The sequence below is a fragment of the Pelobates fuscus genome, chromosome 12 (genome assembly GCF_036172605.1).
Source record: "Pelobates fuscus isolate aPelFus1 chromosome 12, aPelFus1.pri, whole genome shotgun sequence".
NCBI classification, from domain to species: domain Eukaryota; kingdom Metazoa; phylum Chordata; class Amphibia; order Anura; family Pelobatidae; genus Pelobates; species Pelobates fuscus.
Window position 1 is genome coordinate 43,243,749 of NC_086328.1, and position 23,489 is coordinate 43,267,237.

Genomic DNA, 23,489 nt, shown 5'->3' on the forward strand with positions numbered 1-23,489 from the left:
AGCATTCTTCCTGACATACGCGCACGCTCCTACACTTGTTTAATGTTTTACTCTTTATATGACATGCTTCTGGACTGATCTATAAAAAAAAAAAAGTGCAAGCCTCTTCACATGACCCATTATGTACACGCAACTTACCTTGTCATATTAACTACCTATGTCATGCTGTACAATTCTTGTTTACCTTCTATGCACTACTAAAATAAAGAATTAAAAAAAAATGTAAAATACTAAGATTTTTATTCTTTACTGTTTCTAGTTTTTTCCTTCTTTTGCTCACTTTCCACTTGATATGTGAGCACAATTCAACTTTTAGTGGCTGTCCCCTAAGACATCAATCGTCTTTTTTCCCATCAAACATCTCTTTTCTTGGCGCCACGAGCTGAACTCAGAATCAAGTTGTTTGTTTCGTGATTGGTCTTCACACTCTTTCTTGCAATCTGCTATCCTACACCTGGTGTGACTACTGATATTTCCAGTCAAACGTATTACTTGTGTGTCTGTTACTTGCTTGCATGGAAAACTGTACCTGCTTTGACCAACTCATAATGCCTCACCTATTGCTTTAACCAGGAGACTCTGTGTCTCTGCCTCCCCATATGCAATTTTCATGCCATTAATTTCAGCGCAGCAAAAACAATGAATTGCATGGAGCTAAGGGTCCACAGTCATACCCCAGGAATATCCACTAGACTCATGCATTTCAAATGAATTGCAATTATTCTGAATTGTCAGGGCGCCCAAATTCTATAACTCCTAAGCCCCATATGGACATTATTATGTAACAAATAACACGTGCAATGAACGAGCAGTGTCATTTGATTCACAATTCGGAGTTCTGTCAGTAGCGCCAAAAGAAGGTGCACAGAATGGGGGAAAAAAGCGGTTTTCGCGGGAGGTTTGTGTGGAGGCAAATAAGCAGTTTAGTTTGCCACAATAAGCAAAAGGTTTGTCCATCGATGTGGGCTGTCCAACTTAGAGGTGGAAAAAAAATAGAAAAATGGTCAGAGCTGTGGCAGCTGACATTTAAAGGACCACTATTAGCACCCAGATCACTTCAGCTCAATGAAGTGGTCTGCGTGCCAGGTTCCCCTAGTTTAACCCTGCAGCTGTAAACATAGCAGTTTCAGAGAAACTGCTATGTTTACATTGAGGGTTAATCCAGCCTCTCTCTCTGAAAGCCACAATAAGCCGCTTCCACGATCCTCAATGTGAAAATCGCATTGAGGACACGCTGGACATCCATAGGAAAACATTGAGTAAGGCTTTCCTATGGGCGCTTTGAATGCTCGCGTGGCTCTGGCTGAGCATGCGCATTCAAAGCTGACGTCGACAGGGGGACAAGAGGTCACCAGTGCCAAGGGAGCACGGCGCTGGATTAAGGGAGTGGGGGACCTAATAACACTATAGTTCCAGGAAAATTAGTATGTCCATATGGGGGACCTAAACAAGTATGTTTTTTTTCTGGCACTATAGTGCTCCTTTAATGTGGATAAGTGCAAGATAATGCATCTTGGACGTAAAAACCCAAGGGCAGAGTACATAATACTTGATAGATTCCTAACCTCAACATCTGAGGAAATGAATTTAGGGGTAATTATTTCAGATGACCTAAATGTAGGCAGACAATGCAATAGAGCAGCAGGAAATGCTAACAGGAGGATTGGTTGTATAGGGAGAGGTACTAGCAGTAGAAAGAGGGCTCATGCCATTGTACAGAACACTGGTGAGACCTCACTTGGAGTATTGTATGCAGTACTGGAGACCGTATCTCCAGAAGTATATTTTGGAAAGAGTTCAGAGAAGGGCTACTAAACTGGTTCATAGTTTACATGATAAAACTTACAAGGAACAGTTGAAGGATCTTGTATAGCTTGGAGGAAAGACAAGACAGGGGGGTCATGATAGAAACATTGAAATAAAAAATAAAAAGATGATTGATGGTTAAGAGACAGCCACTAAATGTTGATTTTATTTACAGATCAAGGGAGAAGTGACCAATAGAGGTAAAATTAAAGGAGGAGCAGTATATATATTTCCCAGCAGGATTCTTCCAGACACTTTGATTTCAGCTATTGAGGGAGTCAGATCAGCACACAGGGATTGGTTTTAGTGCTGTACCTGTGTGGGAATGTGAGATAAAGTATGTCATTGATTTTAGTATGAGAGCGTCAATGCTTCAGTGCCACTGCTTGCTTATGCATTTCAAATTGCAATATAATGACTTGAGTCTTTTTTAAAACTCTTCGTAGAAAGAAAATCATTCTTATCTGAGTGCTCAGTCCAATGTGCTACAGTAGCTTTATTGCCACATCTTGCTTAAGAATTTCAAATTGCAAAATAGTGTGTGGCTGCAGGATTTTTTTTTTATTTTTTTCCAACTCTGTGTGCTCTTTTTCTCGTGTTGCAAGCAGGGTAATGCATTGTTGATGATAAAAGCCTTTATTTTTCCTTTAACTGTGTGCTGCGCAAGTGTGTGTTTAATCTTAAAGTCAAACACAATAATGTTCAAGTACAAGTAAATCTACCAATATTACATAGTAACATAGCTGAAAAGAGACTTGCGTCCTTCACGTTCAGGCTTCCTCACATATGTTTTTGTTGTTGATCCAAAAGAAGGCAAAAACCCACTCTAGAGCGCTTTCAGTTTTGCAACAAACTAGGAAAAAATTACTTGTTGACCCCAAAATGGCAGTCCGATATCTCCTTGGATCAAGCAGCTATTACCCCACTAATTAGAAATTATATCCTTGTATGTCATGTTTTTGGTAGTATTTATCCAATTGCTGTTTAAACCTATTTATGGACTCTGATAAAACCACCTCTCCAGGCAGAGAATTCCATATCCTTATATTTCTTACTGTAAAAAAACAACAACTTTCCTTTGCCTTAGATTAAATCTCCTTTCTTCCAGCCTAAATGTGTGACCTTGTGTCCTATGTATAGCCCTGTTTATGAATAGATTTCCAGATAATGGTTTGTACTGGCCCCGAATATATTTGTATAATGTTATCATATCCATTTGAGGTGCTTTTTTTCCAAACAAAAAAACGTACATTTTGTAACCTTTCTTTGTAACTAAAGTGCTCCATTCCTTTGATCAATTTTGTAGCTCGTCTCTGCACTTTTTCTAGTGCCATGATCTCCTTCTTTAAAATAGGTGCCAAAAATTGCACAGCGTATTCAAGGTGTGGTCTTACCAGCGATTTATAAAGAGACAAAATTATATTTTCATCCTTAGAATTTATGCCCCTATTTATACATGACAAAAACATACTTGCCTTAGCAACTGCAGATTGACATTTCATTTTGTTGTCTATAACAATTTCAAAATACTTCTCGTGTGTGGTTATCCCTCATTCACTACGATTTAGGCAAAAAATTTGCCACACACACACATCCGTTTAAGCTTACTAAAATTGTGTTAGTTTATGCAATGCACATTCAAATCACAATGTATACTAACTAATAAAAACAACCTCGTCTAAGAAGAAAGTAAGGGAAAGTGTTCCCCCAAACCACCAGCATGGTATCTCTGTGCCTTAACACCTCTTCCTCTGCCACAAGTACTGCTGATACCTCCTTGGCCATTAGTACTGATGACACCTTCGGTGCTGCCACCACAACCACTATAAGTAGCAGTAGTCAGCCTCAGGATAGCATGTATGTTACATCCGATTCACCACCTAGGAGGCAAATGTTTTTTCTCTCGGCCTTATACTGTAGTCTGCAAGGATCTGTACTTGCAGCACCAGACCAACAAGGCCAAGAAGTCATAGCAGCATGTTTTTAAAACAAGCAGGGCTTCCCCAAACATTCTGAGAGTACGTTTAGCAGCAGCAGCTGTACTGATACAACAAACACTAATCCTTCTAGAACTCTTGAGAAGCAACTAAGATGAGATCAGCAGAATCGAGTGTGTGAGTGACATGAAAGGCAACCTTTACTGAAGAGGTAGAGCAGAGTACCAAAGTGGTGCCCTCATGTCTGGCCTTGATGGTGAAGTTGATGAATCTGGTGATCTCTCTCTTTTCCTGACTACTGCAGACATAGTTTATTTATCTCTGGCACAAGCGGAACTTAACTATGAGCCAGAGGAATTACAAGAAACTAATAAGGAGAGGACCGGCAGCGCTCCATTAGTATTTTCTTCACCTAGTGTAAACTATCCTGCTGCATGTTCTCCACCTTGTGTACATCAATCTCTATTTGTTTTTGAATTGCCTCATCCAATGTTATAACATCATCTAATACCAGTGCCACAAGTAGCTCGCCAGTGTCAGTATTCATCCTCTTCAGCAATTCACCATGCCCTCTAAAACTACCAACACTGCCACCACTTACTGGCAACCATTCTTGATCATTGAAGGAAGATTACCATGCATTTTCACCATACTGTGAGGGAAAGCCAACACTTGAGGAAGCAGCAAGAAAAAGCAGGGCTTCCCACAAACACCATCTATAACAAGATGTTTAAACATGATGGAACTGCACTGTAAACTTGCTGGAAATAATTTTGGAACAGCAAAAGGAAATCCACTTGGGGCAGGTCATCCCTTTGTTCCACAACTTCATGGTAAAATAATTACTCCTGCTGCTGCTCCCTCTTTTTTTTTGTGAGTAAGCCTGCTACCTCTGTAGACCGTGTTGGTGGTATAAGTAGATAGGGCTCTGTTTTACAAAAACTGTATGACTGTCAAATGTATGCATTAAACAAGGTTCTTCTCAGGGCATCCTTACTTGAGCACTGTAAATCGGCATGAATATAGAGTATGTACAAAAGGGAACCTAGTAGTGTTTCAATCTACCATTGATTTGAAAGACATTCAAAAACATGCACTTTCACAGGTAAGTTTAAAGTAATTATTCAATTTCATTTAAAAATATGTAGAAATATGTCCCACATTGAATCCCAGTTGAGGTCAATCATCAAATGTAAGTAGAGTTTCTCCCCAATTTAAATTGAGGAATCTTTAAATACAAATAAACATGTTTATGAATGAACTCTCGAAACTTCAATTAATAATTATAATTTAGTGAATACACCAATATAGGTAATATATTATGATATATACAATCAAATTTGGGCTTTCCACTAATAATATATATTTTTTTTGGGGGGGCCATTTGTGAAATTTAAACTTTGTGTCTTTATTAAATATATTCTTTTATTTCTTTATGTCAATATCTTGAGGTGGGTGTTATAAAAACAAAAAAAATATATTTCTTGCTCTCCTGCCTACTACAGTGGATCAATTACTGGTTTGCACAATTTAATTTGTGTACCTTATTCTACTTCATTGCTACATGATTTGCTTTACACCTTTTCAATGTTGCACATCTTGTGTTGCAAATTTATATGCACCTTAAGTATTTAAATATATACTGATTGTATGTATATTAATATATTTTCTCTATTTAAGTTTGCACTTACGACTATATATCATTATGGCCACTCTAAGCTATAAGGTCTGAAACTGATAATATTGTACAACATCCTCCACAACCAGATCAGTTATATCAAAAGTTTATTTATTTTTGCTTAATTTTTTTTTAGATTTCATTTCACTACAATTCAAAGTTTAGTAAATAGTAAGTTTGTCACAATGGATTTTTGACCCATTTGTATTATTTCTCAACAAAGATAAGAGGGTGCAGACTATAGTGCCCAACGCATTACAAGAAGACATTCATATTTTGCAAAAGTCATATGACTTCTAAAAAGCAAACTGCATTCTTAAGTAAAGCCATATGCATTCACTTAAATTACAGCTGTAGTTTTCACTATTGGGACATTCAACCCTGGGATTTCCCAACCTACATTGTTGTTAAATATTGATAAAATACTTAACCAAGTGGTACTGATAATTTGATAAACTTCTATAAAGATGATTATCATAAAAAAAAGCTTTATAATTTTCTTTTAATAGTGTTTTTTAATTATTTTAAGAGGTTGTTTAATTTTGAAAGTGTGGTATATGTTATAGATAGTTTAATTGAATGACTAAATGGCTACTCTAAAATATGGTAGATCTAATTAACACCATTTCAAATTTTAAAAAGTCATCTAAAATCTCTTGACTATTGTTTTAAAATATTATTGTTTATTTCATAACAAAATACATAGTTTTTGTTGATTTATTTAAAAATTATTACTACTGAAACTTAATACATTTTGGTGCTTAGACTTTGTGGGTTTATGGTCAACTTATTTTTTTTTAAGTAAAGAAATGCATCAAACTCATTTAAGAATGGTGTACACAAATTCAATATTAAGAGACCCATCAAAATTAGTAGCAAAGATACTAGCGATATTCAATAAAACAAAAATAAAAACAGTGTAAATAAATGTTGTTCATATTTCTTGTATTGAATTTTCTCCATTTAATACTGAAAAATGTAAGCTGTCCCGGAGTACTTAATTTCAGTGCATGGTGCTTACATAACGATACTTAATATAAGGGTGTTGATTTGTGAGTGTTTTAAAAAAATTAAAATAATATTTTATCTATTCAACCTCATCTGTTTTATTGCGTGAATTTTGAAGGACCATTTTTGACTTGGCAGTTTATTTCTTAAAAAACCTATATGCAGAGGTTTCACCAAAACGTTAATTTATAATCATTTTTGTTCACCAATTTACATAAATAGGTTTTTGCAAGCCCCCTTAAAATGTTACTTCACAAAGAGAATGAACATTTTTGCTCAGATGTCAAGTCCATGCCAGGATAGTCAGGATAGACAAGCAGTTTACTATGGTCACGTTTCATAGTGGAAATATAATACAATTTCTTTTCTGGAATATTCACCAGCAGATGGTGCTGTGCAGCATGTTATCAAGAGCTCATATCAGAGAGGATAAAATCAGCTGCTAAACTTTTTCTGTGCAGCAATTCTTGAACTGAAACAAATGTTTGTTGAATTAAGTACTGATTTCCTTTAGTCTCGAGACTTTTTTTTACAGGCTGTGTTTTCAGACTGTTCGCGTATGCCAACATGTACCCCAAGCATATCCAACCGTAAAACCCTCCTACACTTACTGTTTAACTGTTTGCAAGTTCCTTAAGATTTGCAACATGCGTTTACTTACTAGTTTGCTAAAAAGGTAGAGAGGAGGCAGAGAAGCAGAAAAAAAAATGTAAGTAAATATACGGATCCTTGTTTCTTTGCTACAATAAATAATTTTGAGAATTTTCACCGCCTGTTGCAAATATAACAAATCAAAGCTGAGTGAACACAGTAAACCTATAAAGCTATCAACACTTCTGCTAAATAAATCGTTTGCATGATGTCTTTTGCAGGCTGATCAGATATAGTAGATCTTAAAAGGAAATATAGTGTTACAAGGAGTTAATCAAAGCACTGTATAGAATAGATTATATGGGTTAATATGATTGGCCACGTCCTATGCATGACTGATAATTAGATTTACAGTTCCAAATTAGAGGAAAAACTTAAATTCTGCAGAGGTTGTCGAATTTCAGTATTAATTGATAATTTAGCTTATTTTAATGATTACCGTCATTTTTTTTTCTCTATTGCCACAACCAGTCTTTTATACCAGTGTTGGTATGATAGCATGTGTGCAGTTTTCTTAATCATATTTTCAACGTAATTGCAAACAGCGTTTATTATAACAAAACATACCATTGTATACAACATGCTCTATAAAAGGCAATAGGCATACCATATTCATATTATTTTAGAATAATTGCATTTTATATGCTTGTCGCAGCCTACATTTCATTTATTAAAAAGGCTATTTAAACGCCATATTCATGTGACCTGGGAAAAATAATTTACATGCATGCTAAATCATTTTTAGAATACTTAAAAAAAAATTAAAATAAGTTTTTTTTATTTTTTCTGTTTGCCTTCTAATACACTGCAAGCTTTCAGTTAAACACTAATAATGCCCCATCTATGATTAAAATAGGTGTGTCATTACTTCTCATTAGGCAGTCAGATGTTTTGCTATGGATCTTAATTAAATAAAAAAGACTCACGTTACAGGCAGAAGTGACGCAGGAATTAACTCTAGCTTTCTTTTCAAATGAAGAAAACACAAGGAATTGCAAAATAAACAAACAACAGAACACTGTGCTTGAGATAAACTATCCTGTTTGTACAGATGTGTTGTATTTCATAGAAAAAAATGCTATGTAAACACTCTTTTTTTAACAGAACAGTAAATTTTGTTAATGGCCTTATATGCATTCATAAGTTAAATTACAGTCTGTGTCTTAGACGTCTGCTTTCAATTATTTAATGGGCAAGGAATACATTGTTTCTCCAGGAACTAGCATAGGCTTTTAAAAAATACTTTGGTATTCAATACTTTAGGTTACATTAGAGTTAATAGGTTAACTCGTTTTTTTATGTAAATGGAACAATTAATGTAAAGCATTGTTTAACAATGAGTTTAATAAATAATTCGGTTGCGTGAAACAAGTGTGGAAATTAATAATAAATTTAGAGGTGATATTAAAATCAAAGGCACCGTTTATAACGTGGGATGTTAAAAAAATGTGTTTAAAAGAATTCAATTTATACAGCGCATAGACACATTTAATTAAACATGCCATCCACAGCTAACTGCAAATATTAAATGCTATTTCGGGATACTGAAAGATTGGGTATCAAAATGTTCCATTCTACTAATTTGTCTCTTTTTTTTTTTTTTTTTTTAATTGCCTTAATTTAGGTAAAATGGTATAGTGCAATAAATAGTCAATATGGAAAATTTAATTTTGCATACATAAACATTTAACTTTAATTGGATAAAATGTATATTTCTTGTAATGAAAAAGCATTTGCTTATTAGTTATTTACATTCAATTTGTCCATTTGATCTGTTTATAAATATTATTTTGATAATTGTGTTGAAATGCTCTAGAGCTTGATAAAGTGATGCGTTATATGATTTGTTTTCTAGCATTTTTCCTAGAAAACATCAGGAAGATGTCTTGATTACATAGGTGCTAGATGGCACGTCGCCGAAAACTTAGAAAGTTCTATAAAATTAAAAGCATTAGCAAGTTATATAATAAGAAATATTTTCATCTTCAAACATTTGTCTGCGCAAGAATTGCAAAACAGATTTTTAATGCAGAAATAATATGAACTTTCTTGTTAAGTGCGCAAAAACAAAAATGGTGTCAAACTGGCGCTATAAATTATTAAAATTTAGTCCAAGATTTTTTTCTAAATGGCTTTTTATTTTGGCTTTTTCTTTCCCCACTACACATTACACACACTATACATTTCATACATTGGTATGCAGTAACAGACATGTATTAAAGACCTTTAATGTATACAATTTTTGCCACTAAATCTTTTTGCAAAATTCTTAAGTTTTTATACCATAAAACTGTTTTGCAAGTAGCAGTTAATCCTTTTTTTTTCCCCTTTAATCTTCAAACTAATTTATTAATTTGTACTAATAGAGCACTTAGTTCCATTTACCTCAAATGATTCTGCATGAATTAACATGTTATTTTATTTCGTTCGTCATTTCTTTAACTCTTGCTTATAAAAACACTTCACGCTCGTTGCGTATTCGTGTACTGATGACAGAAAGCAGAGCCAAATTTTACCAGAGTTAACAAAGCAGAAAGCATGTGTCTAATTACACCAGAAGGATTAGAACAATGTTTGTCAGACTTAACATAAAAATGATGCAACATATCAATCTTCCATAAAATAAAATGTATTCTCCAATCAGTGGGATAACCCTATCATAACATAGCACAGCCTTATATCTAAGGTGTCACAGATATACATAGTTTTATATGACAAGAGATTATAGCATTAGCAAAAGATAATAAGAAGCTTACAATCTAGTGGATATATCAAAACAATTAATTGTTTAATATAACTGTATTACAGATCTGCAAGCACAACATTTACAGGCCTTATGGCACTCTAAAGGTCAGAAAATCAATTGTTCTCTAGCTGTCAAAATGAAGAGCCTAAAGACAGATTTTTTTTTTTTTTTGCGGAGGAAATAAATTGGTGATACAGCTTCGCTAGCAGGAGATATTTTAGTACTTGTACCATTATTTACATGAAAAGTTACTGTGATTGTTTCTATGATGTGATTTCATTGTTATTTGACATTTTCTATATGTTTTAAATAGTTTAAATGGATGTATACAAAATGTAAATATGTTTACTGAAAATGTACCCCTTGGAGGTAATTTTTAACCTCACAATAAGTACTCCCTTATTCATACAAAATATCTACATTTAATACATTTCACATTCATTTAAAGTTAAAACACAAACACATGCACGCGTCATATACACATTTACATATACAAATTGAATTTCTAAAATATTATCCCTATTTAATATTAGGTATACGGCTTAATGCCATTTCAAAATCGCTGTACTGAAAATTGTATTTTTATTTCCCATTCTATGAAGAACGTGCCTGACTTGCAGTCATTAAGGGGTTAACGATAGCTCTCTCATTAATGAATTATAAGTGGCATTAAAATACCACTTTGTATCATGTTGAAGCTGGGAGAAAGTGAGAATAGTCTTTAAAATTACCTGCTTGTAGATATTACACTAAAGACATCTCATTAAATAGCCTCTGTTATTCAGCACACCCGCTATGTGATAAAATAGTGAAACATTTTTTTTTTTTTAACACAATAGGTGAGCACGCTTTATCTGGGGAATTTTGCCATAAATAGGTAAAATAATTTGCAGTCTGATTTTCACAGGTTTACATAATATGTTGGCAATCCTGCCTGGCCAATGTTACGTACTGAGATATTTCTCGTACACCTTTTGAGCTGTTCTATGTCTATTTTTATTTAAGTGGATTACTTTTGTCGTACGATCCTTTTACAGCACTCCCTCAGATGCTTCATATTATTAGGTACAATAAGTTCAGCTTCTACAAATCTGTTAATACATAATATAAGCCTCTTATGTTTAAACTAGGTTAGAGTGAAGACACAAGATTTATATTTGATCATGCAGAAGTGCTCTTAATCAGATTTACTTATTGCTCTGCGTTAGTGTTTTTGCAATTATCATAATTGTTGTTCTAAATATGTTTGTCTTAATGTCTGACTTTGGGTATAATCTTCTCTCTTCAAGCTGTCTTCGTTGAAGCAACTGAAATTCCTGTACAAAAAACCTAATTAATATTAACATGGCGTTGCCTAATGGTTTTACAAGCAGTGAACAGCTGAGCTGGCTGTAACATTTTAAGCACACAGCACTGTAGTGATCAAGGAGTCTCTCTCTCAGACACACAACTCAATAATCCCTATCTGAGAAAGTCAAAATTCCCTAAGAGATAAAGAAAAAAAAAAATCAAAGCTACACATCAGAAAGAAAATGACTAGTTCGGTCTCTCAATTAAAATGCAAAAGTTATGGATTTTTGTAAGGGTGATGGGAACCTTTTCTGTTCCATCGATTCCTTTTTATAGTTTGGTGATTTCACTAAGATTATCTTAAAAGCTTAAAGAAAAAAGACATTTCATCAAAAGGCATCTAAGTCACGGTGACAGATCCAGTGTATTTTCTTTTTAAAATTTCCATTAGTTTATCAAATAAATGTGCAACGATGTTAGATTTTGTCTGCGTTGTACAGTTTTCATAATCAATTATTTAGTCTGCAGTATAAATGTAGCAGGTTGGAGCCGATAATGCTCTACAGTCAATCATAGAGGTGTGATAGCTGGCCGCAACACTCTTTGGCTGCAGCATTCCTGTACTAACCTCAATAGCAGATACAGACCGTGTTTACATTCTAACATGTAAGATGGGCTGGGTTCTATTACGTTTACGTCTAGTTACTGAATAGCAATTGGAATAAAATAGAATATACTCTGATAATTGAGCTGACAGTACAAAAATTTGAAAGGCTAGTGATGGCATATTTCCATTCATGCTAGTCTAATACTTAAACATCCTGTATCAAAACTGTGTTTCGCTAATTTAAAACAGTATGGACATTAAAAAGTTGCTGATGATATAAATGCAGGTGGCCGAGTGCTGCCTTAAGTTTTTTCAGGACCATGTTGAAGAGATGCCATGACATTCTATTGGTTCTTAAGGAGTAGCAATGACATTTTACACAATCTAAAAAGTATTTAACCCCTAAAGGACGCATGACAGAAATTATCCATCATGCTGGCCTTTTACTTCTGAAGCTGTGTCTTTAAGGGGCTAAGTGTGGTGAGTGAAAGCCTGTTGTGCTTTCAAAAACAAAACAAGTGCAGAAAAGTCTGCTTAAGAGTACTGTGAGTTACGCTCCCAGGCAGCAGCTGCTGACAATAATTTAGCCCTATTCCTTTGACTCTAGAACAGGCACAGAGGAGATGACCCTTTTCTCTCTCCCCAGCTCCTCCCCCCTGTTAAAGGTCCACAGCCAGATGTAGCAGTACCTACCCAGCATTGTAGCTACAATTAATCTCAGATCATTTATGTCCCAGTGATGTCCTGATGGTAATTTTACTCAATCCCTAACCCAACATTTCAAAATCTATGTTATATAAAAGATACATAATGCTGAAGTGTGAATTAAGAAAATAATTTAATTTGAGTTCTGAAGAAATCCATACTTGAACCACTTGAATTAAAAATATAAATTGTATTTAATTAGAAGCTAAAATGAATTTCCCCTGCCTGATTTGGCATGATTTTACCCTAATACACTATTCATCGTTATGCAGTCTCTCCCACTTTCAATATTACATATTGGTGTGTATATATTTATCAAGCCTCATTACATTTAAGTGCCATGGGGCACTGCAGCACAAGGTACAAGCTACTAACAATGATCAGGATAAACCAGTTGAAGAATGTGCTACACCTTTCTGTGAATACAATGTGTTAAGTCTTGAGGTCATTCATTATAATACATGAGAATTTTTTTTTTTTTTACATATTGCTTGTATTTAATAAGGATGTACTGTCATTTGCTTTTAACCAGAGCAAGTCTAGTTAACATTTAACAATGTGATAATTATTTGCATGACAAATAACACTATATTGCAAATGTGATTAATCACATATATATGAAATTTTGACCTGTTTAAAATAAACCTATATCATGCAACTGTATAGATGTTAATGTTTAAATTATTATTTCATGCAAGTCTTTGTATTGGAATTTTAGTAAGGTTATAACAGAAAGCTGGATATATCTCCCTTTATATTCTTCCTATCAAAACGTTTTTCTTTAATCATAAATTGATTTTGGTTCTTGGGTTTTGAGTTAACCCTTTAAGGACTAAAGTTACATATAGAGCAGAACAGATCATGTATTAAAATGAAATGTCCCACTAACTGAATGTAGGACTGCATAGAACGGCACGTGAAAAATAAGCAGAGCATTTAATACAAGCACAGGGAGTTAGGGACAGGATTGTCATTATTAAGGGGTTAATTATGTGGTCTTTAAAGGGTTAATCATACTACATATACCACATAACCTCTGCACAAACTAACAATGATCATTAGCTGATGGGTACGCTACATTTTATGATATTAGATGATTTTTAATCTCAGAAAAACACACATTTTCATTAGCAACTGTAAAAAAAATCTAGACACTTAATCTAGAAATGTATTTAAAAACAAAAAAAAGAGCAGATGGTACTCACAATCTGATAAAAATTGTGTGATTTTGCAATCAAACTATTTTGGAGCTGCTCCCACTTATTTTACCCACATCCTTCCTCAGTTACACACATCATGTGTGTCAGGTAAGATGAATCACAGGTTTAATGCATGAGCATACAGATATCTGTTCTTTGAAAGCATAGACCCCCCTCCCTATGTGTGTGTGCCTAAAAATGAATGAATGTGCTTGGATACATTATCTCACGTACGGAACTCTTACTGTGAATGTAAACTCTTAAGGGAAAAGTGGAACAACAAATATTGGTGAAAATGCAAGCAAAGAGCCCCAAGAGGTGATGAGCACTTCTAAGGGACAGAGGCATACAATCTGATCACTGCTTTACCCACTTTTATATATGGTTATGCTACTTCCTGAAAATTAAATTGCTGATAATACTATTTATAAGGTGTATGCATATCCCACTGCAATGTACTCTGGGTAAACAAAGCATACAAATCATTTACGTCAAGACTAGTTAGAGAAACAGGAGCGATCACTGATGAGGGTCCTTCACAAACAAGTTTATAGTCTAACCAAAATCACAGCTGTTAAATGCCATTATGAATAAATGATGTAAATATTTTATGTATATACATAAACATATATGCATTCATAGCTATGCATATATACATGTGTGTATGTAAGCGTGTATGTCCCATGTTATGAGACACTCCTAGAAATCACATAAAACTCTTCAGTCATCTTAATACCTCATCATTCCAACTCTCGTCCCACCACATAGACTGCTCTATCCGACCATGCCATCCAACTGAAGGTTTACTGCACACATTAACTCCTCATAACAGATATAGAAGGACTGCTTACTCAGCTCTTACAGCTTGCGTGCACAAAGGTGCATCACAGCATCTCTATATTAAACACTGAAATCACTGTCATCTCTGACGTTTCATAGATTTAATATATGGATATTTACTGATCAACCTGTGAAAAGAATCAAGAAAAACCTTTACGGGGCATGGTTTAATTTTTTGCCATCATGTGTAAACTGCATGAGATTAAGCCTGAACCTAGAGCGGTTTGTCTCACATAATAATAGTTGGGATCAGTATGTCCATTGCTGTTAACTACAGCTTTGTAAATAAACCTCCCAATTACATAAATGCAGTCATTTCTTACTTTAGTATTCGTATCATCATCTTTTATATAGCAAACATATTCTTCAGCGCTTTACTATATTACAAAATTGAAAGTTGAGTGTTTTATATCTTCGTAGTTATTTAAATTCAAACCAGCAATACATTTGAACATATCTAAACAGAACACATACATATAAAGAAAACATTTTATTTTGTTTACAGAATTTTTAGGGATTCTAGAAAATAAGTGCTGTCCAGGTTATTATTTTTCATTTCAGTATTGTCATCTGGAGACAAAGTCTCAGTATGTTCACTTTTATTTAAAATCTGGTATAAAACATAACTATCCTATCTAACTCAGATCTTAGAAGGATGCATGTGGATTGTCTAAAAACCATGGTAACGCTTCGGTACTCTAACTTTATGAATGACATCCTTCAAAAATACAAGTCAGACAATCTCTGGAAAGCATTTTGGCAAATGTTGTTCACAAGAGCCGGGATGCTAAAGGCTAAGCCACCCCTGACCTAACACAAGGCTAGGCAACTGGTAGAACTACTGTTTTTGATGCATGCCCCATTCGATTTATTTATAGGATCATGAAAATTATAATTCAACTATTAGTGATTGAATGTCGGTAAGTCATAGTCTAATGATACGCTAATTCATTTCCATAAGCCATTTGTTTTTAGAAACCGTAAAAATGTACTGAAGTTCCAGTTATTTTGACACGTGAGTGTGTGTGTGTGAGTATACGTATGTGTGTGTGTAAATTATGAGTCATTTAAAAATCTCTGTTAATCCTATTTGCATGATTAAAAGGCCGAATATTTGTATGCATTTTGTTTTGTTTTACTTAGTATTTCTGGTAAAATTGTTACCATTGTTAAGCATTTCTTAACAAACACCTAGGCAGCATGACAACTTTTATTGCAGTAACATTGTTGTAATTGCAGTAAAACAGTGGATGTGCATAGCTTACCTCTGTGTAATGCCACCTGAGTCAATATAAACCCATGTTTGCTTTGCAAGAAAAATAAATTGTCATTGCAGTTGTCTTATGCATTGCTAAAGAAAGATTAAAACAAAAATCTGTTATGTTGTGCAAAATATATTTTAATTGTAGGAAATGTATTGCTGCATGGTTTATAAAGCAATAAAATAAACCAGATTTAATAAAATGTATCAGAAATATTTTTTTGTTGTCACTGTTCCAAATTGTGAAGAAATATTTTTGTTTTCTTTTTCATTTTGTTATAGAGTCAATGTACTTTACTCCATACTTACTATTCTTTTTTTTTAAAGGTTATAAAAATAAATTTTGGTTATATTCCAAGATAGGAGTCAACATATAAAGGTGATTACTGTACTGGAGCAGACATATCGGTATTATGTGGGGCTGTTTGAACTCTGCAAGAATCTCTCTATAGTAATTATTATGCCAAGCACCCCATTGGTACAATTACACTAAACCCCTAATTAACATCCACAAGATTAGATTCCCCACATGTTAAGTCTGTAGGAGCAAGGTTGAGTGAAGCATTTTAACAGTTTCAAAACATTGTATTGTCTTCATTACAATCTTTATACTTCAGTAAAGATGGGTTTTCTATAAGATGCACTTAAAATATTCTAGCACTGTCACTAAATACAGGACTGAAAAGGTAATTGCTGTGTCCTCCTAGTGTGATGCAGACGGGGGTATTTGTTAAGGTGACATTATATACAGTAAACTTCAGAAGACTGTACATTTGACTTATCAATTATATAACGTGAGTTTTGTTCAGAGTTGGCAAAGTATATGTTCAGTACTGGATTATATATATATACAAAAATAACCATGGATAATCGATTAATTGTACCATAACATATACAATAACAGGCAAATAAATATAACTGCAATTGGCATAAAATGTAACATGCAATAATATTCCACCAAAAGAGGCTAAATTACAAAAAAACAAAACAGATGTTAATTTTATCTTTATCTATGTATATATTTATATTCAAGTATATATTAATTTATGTATGCATATACGTATGTATCCATCTATCCACCCATCCTATCTGTAGCTGTACCCTGATCCTTTAGACATGGACAGTCATGCTTCAATGCAGAATTAATAAGAGAAATGTATTTAATGCTGTATCTAGTTGCTGAAAAATTTGAGAACATATTAAAACAAAATGTAATGGCAATAGTAGTGACATTAACTGGCAAAATTAAAATTACACCTTTAAGTTACAATATTATATAAAAACAATAGAATTAAAATGTCAAAAATTGTACAAAAGTATATTTATTTTAATGTTAAACTTTACTGAAATAATGCAAATACGAAAATAATACCAGAAAAATAAACAAAAGCAAATACACTAGCGTTTAGTGAACATCTCGACTAAATCAGAACTTTGATTTCCTGGCCTTAAAAGCTGAGAACTTGTGAATCACATCATTAAAATCAATGCTTTTTGCCAACTCACTTTCATTTGAGAACAGTGCAAGATCAGAAAGCCCCATGGCAGTTCACAAATAGTTCTTTATAAGTTTGAGCTTTGAAAAGCTCTAGTCACATGAAGCCACAGACACACAGATCATCAGAAATAATTTGAAGCTTAGTGAGAGGGTTGGGAGAGATTTTATGAAGTCCCAGTCAGCTATGAATATCAAGACTTCTAATCGTGCCCAAATTAACGTCTTCCGGATCAATTTTTGCCTTCTCAGGTGCCTTCTCGTTCTTGGTATTTCTATTAAAAACTCTCTTGGATACCTCATCATAGAAAGTGGTCAATTTTGGAAGGGACACCTTTAACTCTTCTTCAGTAGAAGATATGAGACTCTTCACTTGAACAGCCTATACCATGACTGCTACTTCCATGGTGGCTCTTGATCTGGAGATCAGACTGAAAATTATCAATGATCAAGCATCACCCTCTAATTTTCTTCTTGCAGACTCGTCGTTCCAGCATCACTTGCCTGCTCCAGTCCATCACATTTTTTAAGAATGCCAAACTGAGGTGAGGTCAGCAACTTTTTTTTCTCCTTAAAGGTAAAAATCCTAAAAATATATATTTTACTTCAACTTTCCTATTGCTGATTTTTACATATCTGATCACTTCAGACATCAGATCATTATGCGATATGTGAGGTGTGCGGTCAAACATGATCTCAAAGTACTTTGCAGACTTTATGTCAAGATTCTAGTTCACTTGATTAGCCAGGGTATTTATCAACTCATTTAAATTTTGTTGCGCAGTTAATTTAAGTTTACATGTGCTCTGGTTTAATCTAATAAGTTTCTCTTTTGTTACATGATCATATTTCGAAAGCATCTCAACCATCTCAAGAAAGTTATATTTATTGAATGAAGATTCATCTTCCTTGTGGGCATGAAATGCCAGATTCTGTTTGGCAAGAAACAATGTGATGTCAAGCAATCTGTGCAAGATGTCTCTCCAATTTTTCTTCTCATCAGAGTAATAGTTGCTGCATCAATGTTTTTATGCAGCCTCAATCCTGTTGCCAAAGTTTTCCACTTTTCAAGGCAATGTAGGTGCTCGTCATATGTCTTGTGATTATACACTTTTGGGCTCAGTTCCCACCACTTCTGAAACCCAGTCGCAAATTTGGATGATGTATTTGTAGCACTAATGACAAACAGTCGGCAGCAAAAACAGTATAAATTCTCGCTGACAGGTGAGTAATCCATCCATGACCACAGAATTTTCTTGCCATTTGGCATCAACTTGTAAAACCACTCTTTTTTTGAAGTTGGCGGACATCTACCTTTGCTTTAGCTTTTGCATCTTACCTTTTCACAACACTGAAAGGCCCATCTGCATTCTGAAAAGAAACACTTCCACTTTTGATGATTTCAACCTAAATATGATCAGGAACTGGGATCTCCCCGAAAAAAAACATCACTTAAAATTTACAAATCTTTTTCCTTAACAACACTCATCTTTTTTACATTATCGTGACTATGTCTAGAGTCACTTTCAGAATTTGCTTATGCTTCAGATACTGCCATTTTCACTCCTTGCTCTTCTCCTTCAGATTCTGCCATTTCTACTTCTTGTTCTTCTACAGAATGCATGTTAGCAATAGCATCAGAAGAATACATTTTATCAGTTGGAAACTGACAAACAGAGTCTTTTGATGAGCCCTGGCCATCATCCAGTCTTTTGACAAATTGAAGCTTGAATACAGCAAGTGTTTTAATTTATGCAATTATTGCCTCTTTTGCTTTCCTTTGCTGGTATTCACTTGGCCTCTTCGATTTTTGCACTTCATGTGGCCCCAGGGAGATTGTACCTTCTTAAATCAGCATTTGGGCTTATGGACTTTTTTTGGACTGTGTATGGCCCTTTAAGAACCGTCGGTGGGCACATTGTGACTTTGGTGAACAATGCCCCTTTAAGACTATGGCCCCTGGAAGATATTGCATGTTAAAGACTATTTTAGCAGATTGGATTTTAAAAGACTCTTGCTGCCGTTTTAAATTGCAATGGAGCAGTTCTGCAGCTTTAAATTTACACTTATGCAGCCGAAGTGCCGAAATAGTGAAGTGGCAGCCATTCAACAAACAAACACGTGGCGGCGGCTATCTTTGTTCATTTGAACGAGGTCAGCGGTATGTGTAGCCAAATCCCTGGAACTGAAATTGGCTACACATTTCAACGAACACCGCTGACCCTTACCTTCTCCTACACTCAGTTTTCAGCTGCAGAGACTAAGTCCTGTTCGAAGTTTCAAACGCACATTCGAATGGGACTTAGTCATTTTTCTGTGTAAAATAGACTGACCGCACAGTCGGTCACAAAGGACTTCCGACTGACTTTTGAACTAATGGAATGATTTGCATTAATCTTTGAGTATGTTCATATTTCAAGTATGCTGATTAATAATATGCGTTTTTTATGAAGATTGGATGTGTGGTTTTAAAGTTATAGTACATGTATAAAAACTGTATTTTTCCTGCTTATGATAATTATGTTAACCCATTGTGTACCATAATTATATCACAGGCAGAGGGGGAGGATTTTGTGTATAATTGCTGGGAGTGTTTTCTGTAATGTACGTGTGTTATTGGTTGTTCTGTAAAACCCTGTGGGTGGTCCTATGTAGGGAAAACCTGCATAAAAGAAGGCCCTTTGGTGCCAAGTAAATTAGATCCTGTTTGACCCTCAATACGTAGCCTTGTCTCGTTATTGGAGGGAGCTGCTATAATCACACTGGGGATTGCTATGCTCTGCATACTTCCCTGAGCTTGAATCACTTAGCTCTTTTAAGAGCTTGTTCCTGATACGTTCTCCTGGAGGAGAGGTCTTCCCCACATGGTCCTGGATGGACGGGGTGGACGGAAGACAGCGAGGCTCCAGTTAAGCTACGGCGGTTGTGGAGTCAGCGGTGGTTGTGGTGTCCAGTGCGGTGCTTGTGGTCCCCAGCGCAAGCTAGGGAGCATCCATTAATGGAAGGTTCCGTTACAGCCATCATTGAAATCTACAGTGTTAAACTAAGGAGATGAATTGCTTATATTCAAGTGCTCCTGGAAGACTATGGTTGGAAACACTGAAAAGCCCAGGCACATACCAAACCTGACCATTAGCAGCACCCTATGTCCTACTCTGTGCACTCCTCGCCACCATTACTTACCAGTGCCTATACTAAATATATTCACAGTCCAACTAGCCACAACTACACTGGTAAACAATAATTGCCATACGAATATACTAACACAGAGGTAGGCAACCTTTGACACTTCAGATGTTGTATCAATTTTCTTTTTAATAACTACCATTTGCAGTGACAAAACAGATTTTACTCTTTAGAACCCTTAAATATACCCCCATAGAGTCATACAACACGCATTCATACAAATCAACATACACATACAGATGTCACTGTGCACTTCAACAATGCATGATGAGTGTATAACAATTATTATATAAAATATTTAAGTCTAGTCAATACCAGTGACAGCAGTGTATAAGTCCGTCACTGAAGTCAATGGGATTGATGGGGCCTAGAGCCTGCCTAATCAATTCCAGTGACTTGAGTAACAGTTCTATCCCTGGCTTAAAATAGTATACAGGATGGGCCAACATTCAGAGTAGTTTTTAGGGAGTCAATAACTTTTGTATTAATGAACCAATTTCTACGATGTTGCATACAATGAATGCTTAACATATGGAGATATGTTTGACTAGGTACAAAGTTGCCACCATGTGGTAGGGTGCAATTGCTGCTGATGAATTAACCGTGGATTTTCTGTCCCCCAGAAATGACAGTTTTGCGTATTGACGAAGCCATTTCAATGAAAAGGAATTTTGTTGCATTAGTTTCCGAATCATAGTCACTGAGGGTCCATTTCTTACATTGTAGTGGCTGCGGCAAGCTCTTTGCGTCAAAATAATTAACCTGCTATTTTGAAAATAAAATTCCACTATTTTTAGTCATTGTTCCTTCATAAAATCCTTATGAAACAGTCTAACTACTACCAAATAAGTTATTTAACTGTCAAATCCTACTCTTAATTTTGGCCCACCCTGTGCATAGTACATTATTGTGACATACTCGTCAAACAATATAAAGTGCACAATTGTTCACATACTATCCACTTGGACCGAATGAGAAAAAAAGTTTCACTTTGAGTGTTCACTTTGATAATGTAATTGCCATACAAATGTACTGTAGTAGCAACGCAATTAGGAAGCAACTGAAACAGTAGTGTTGCTGCAGTTGCTCCCGTGGGTGAGGTGACACTGTCACCGGTGGTTTCTTTGCATGGAGTAAGTTCCCTGCTAGGTGGTGTCACCCACGTTATGGTGTCACTTGGGTGCGATCCAAACCCCCTAGTGATGCCAGTGTGAGGAACCTCTTTTGGGAGTTATTTATTCTGACAACAAATGTTAAACTAGGGTGTGGAACTGCACTCAATCCCAAGTAGTATGACAAAGATTGTGTAGGTCGAAACGTTGTGAGAGGCAGTGGGCTCAATACATTTTCCTTTTTGTATCTTGGAGTGCCTGGACCGTTTTCTATTTTTTCCTTAACAAATGTTAAACTGACATGTCATATTCAAATTGCAGTTTTTTTCAATCTCTCTACAAATCGGTTTCATACTATTACAGCTTGACTGGCAATTTCATCAGTAGTTAACCAAAGACACATCAACCAGCTGTTGTTCCACAAGAGATCAAAGAAACCAACTTCAATGTAGTTATCCTAAACCATCAGATTATTACACCAAAGAGTTAACACCAAAACCTTGCACCAAGTGAGTAAAACAATGCTATTAAGTGTGGAATAGACTTGTGCGTGGCAAACACTTTTGGTTCTTCTAACCTGATACAGTTTAGATTTTCAAAATTTTTGGGTTCCAAATAATTCCGTGTTAAGATTCTTCCGTTTAATTTGAAATTTTACTAATGTTTGAAAGAATTCAAACCAAACCGAAAACTACCAGTGAAGCCCTAAAATGGAGGACAAAAAGTGCCTAACATGTCCCTTTAACAAAATATAACCCTCCCAAACTGTAAATCTGTTGTTGATTGACTCTGCTATTGAGGTATGTGACATTCTGTTTTTTTTTTGTAATTCCGGTGAAGTTCGACTCAAATTTCAGAAATTCAAGACACCAAATTGGAAGACATTCTGCCACAATTTTATTGGACCAAACCAAATCTCAAAGTCTAGAGTTGTATTCTAACCATGTGCAAGTTTTATCAGTTGCGGGGCATGACCTTTGATTGTTGTGAACTGTGACTTTTGCCAACAATGAGAGTTACCATAAACTTTATCTTGAATGCAAGTACCCTTACATCCTTTACCATAAATAACGCCTAACCTCTATGAACCCTCAGCTTAACCCTAATGTTAATATGTAAAATGGTGTTAAAAATATCGCTATAATGGCGATGCACTTTTACAATCTAAATTCCATTCCATCATCCTTGTACATTTAAAATGTATCAGTATTTTTTTAAAGGACACCAGCAAATTAAGCTAGACAAACCATATGGAATATAATTCACGACATGAAGAAACATAAAGGGACATCTGAAGGTAGAAAACACAAACAAAGCAACAAGTTATATCATTTTATTATTTGTCTAATAAAGACATTTGGATTTTTTTCATACATACCTATATTTAAAAAAATAGTAGAACAAAAATGTTGATTACAACAAGCTAGAATGCAAAATGTATATGTAGGTCTTTGCAGATCTAATCTGTTTGACTCTATAGAATAGGCAGTGAAAATGGAAAGCCCAGGTATTCTTCTGTAGATTATGTCAAATTCCCTCTTCTTGATTAACACCCTAACCAATTACTTAGTCAATCTAAACCTTTATAAGAGCCCTTGTTAAGGTACACACACGCTTTGTAAAATAAATTCTTGGTTTTCACTACTTTCTCTACTATGATTTAAAACCATTTTCCATGTTGCTTTGTAAAATCAATTGCTAGTTTCTTAAATATTTTTCACCACTTGATCTGCTATGATTTAATAACTCCTTCATTGCCCTGCCAAGTTTATTAAACTGGGATCCAACAATGAACAAACTTACTTACTGGTTTGGACCTCCCTGCCATAAAGTTACATTTTGCATCTATGGAAAATCCAAACAATCTGAAGCTATGTGTATTCATTGTATTGCATATATTCCATGACACAGATTTAGCTGCAGCTCCCGTAACTTGAAGCACCTTGTTTGGTTACTAATGTGTCAGTT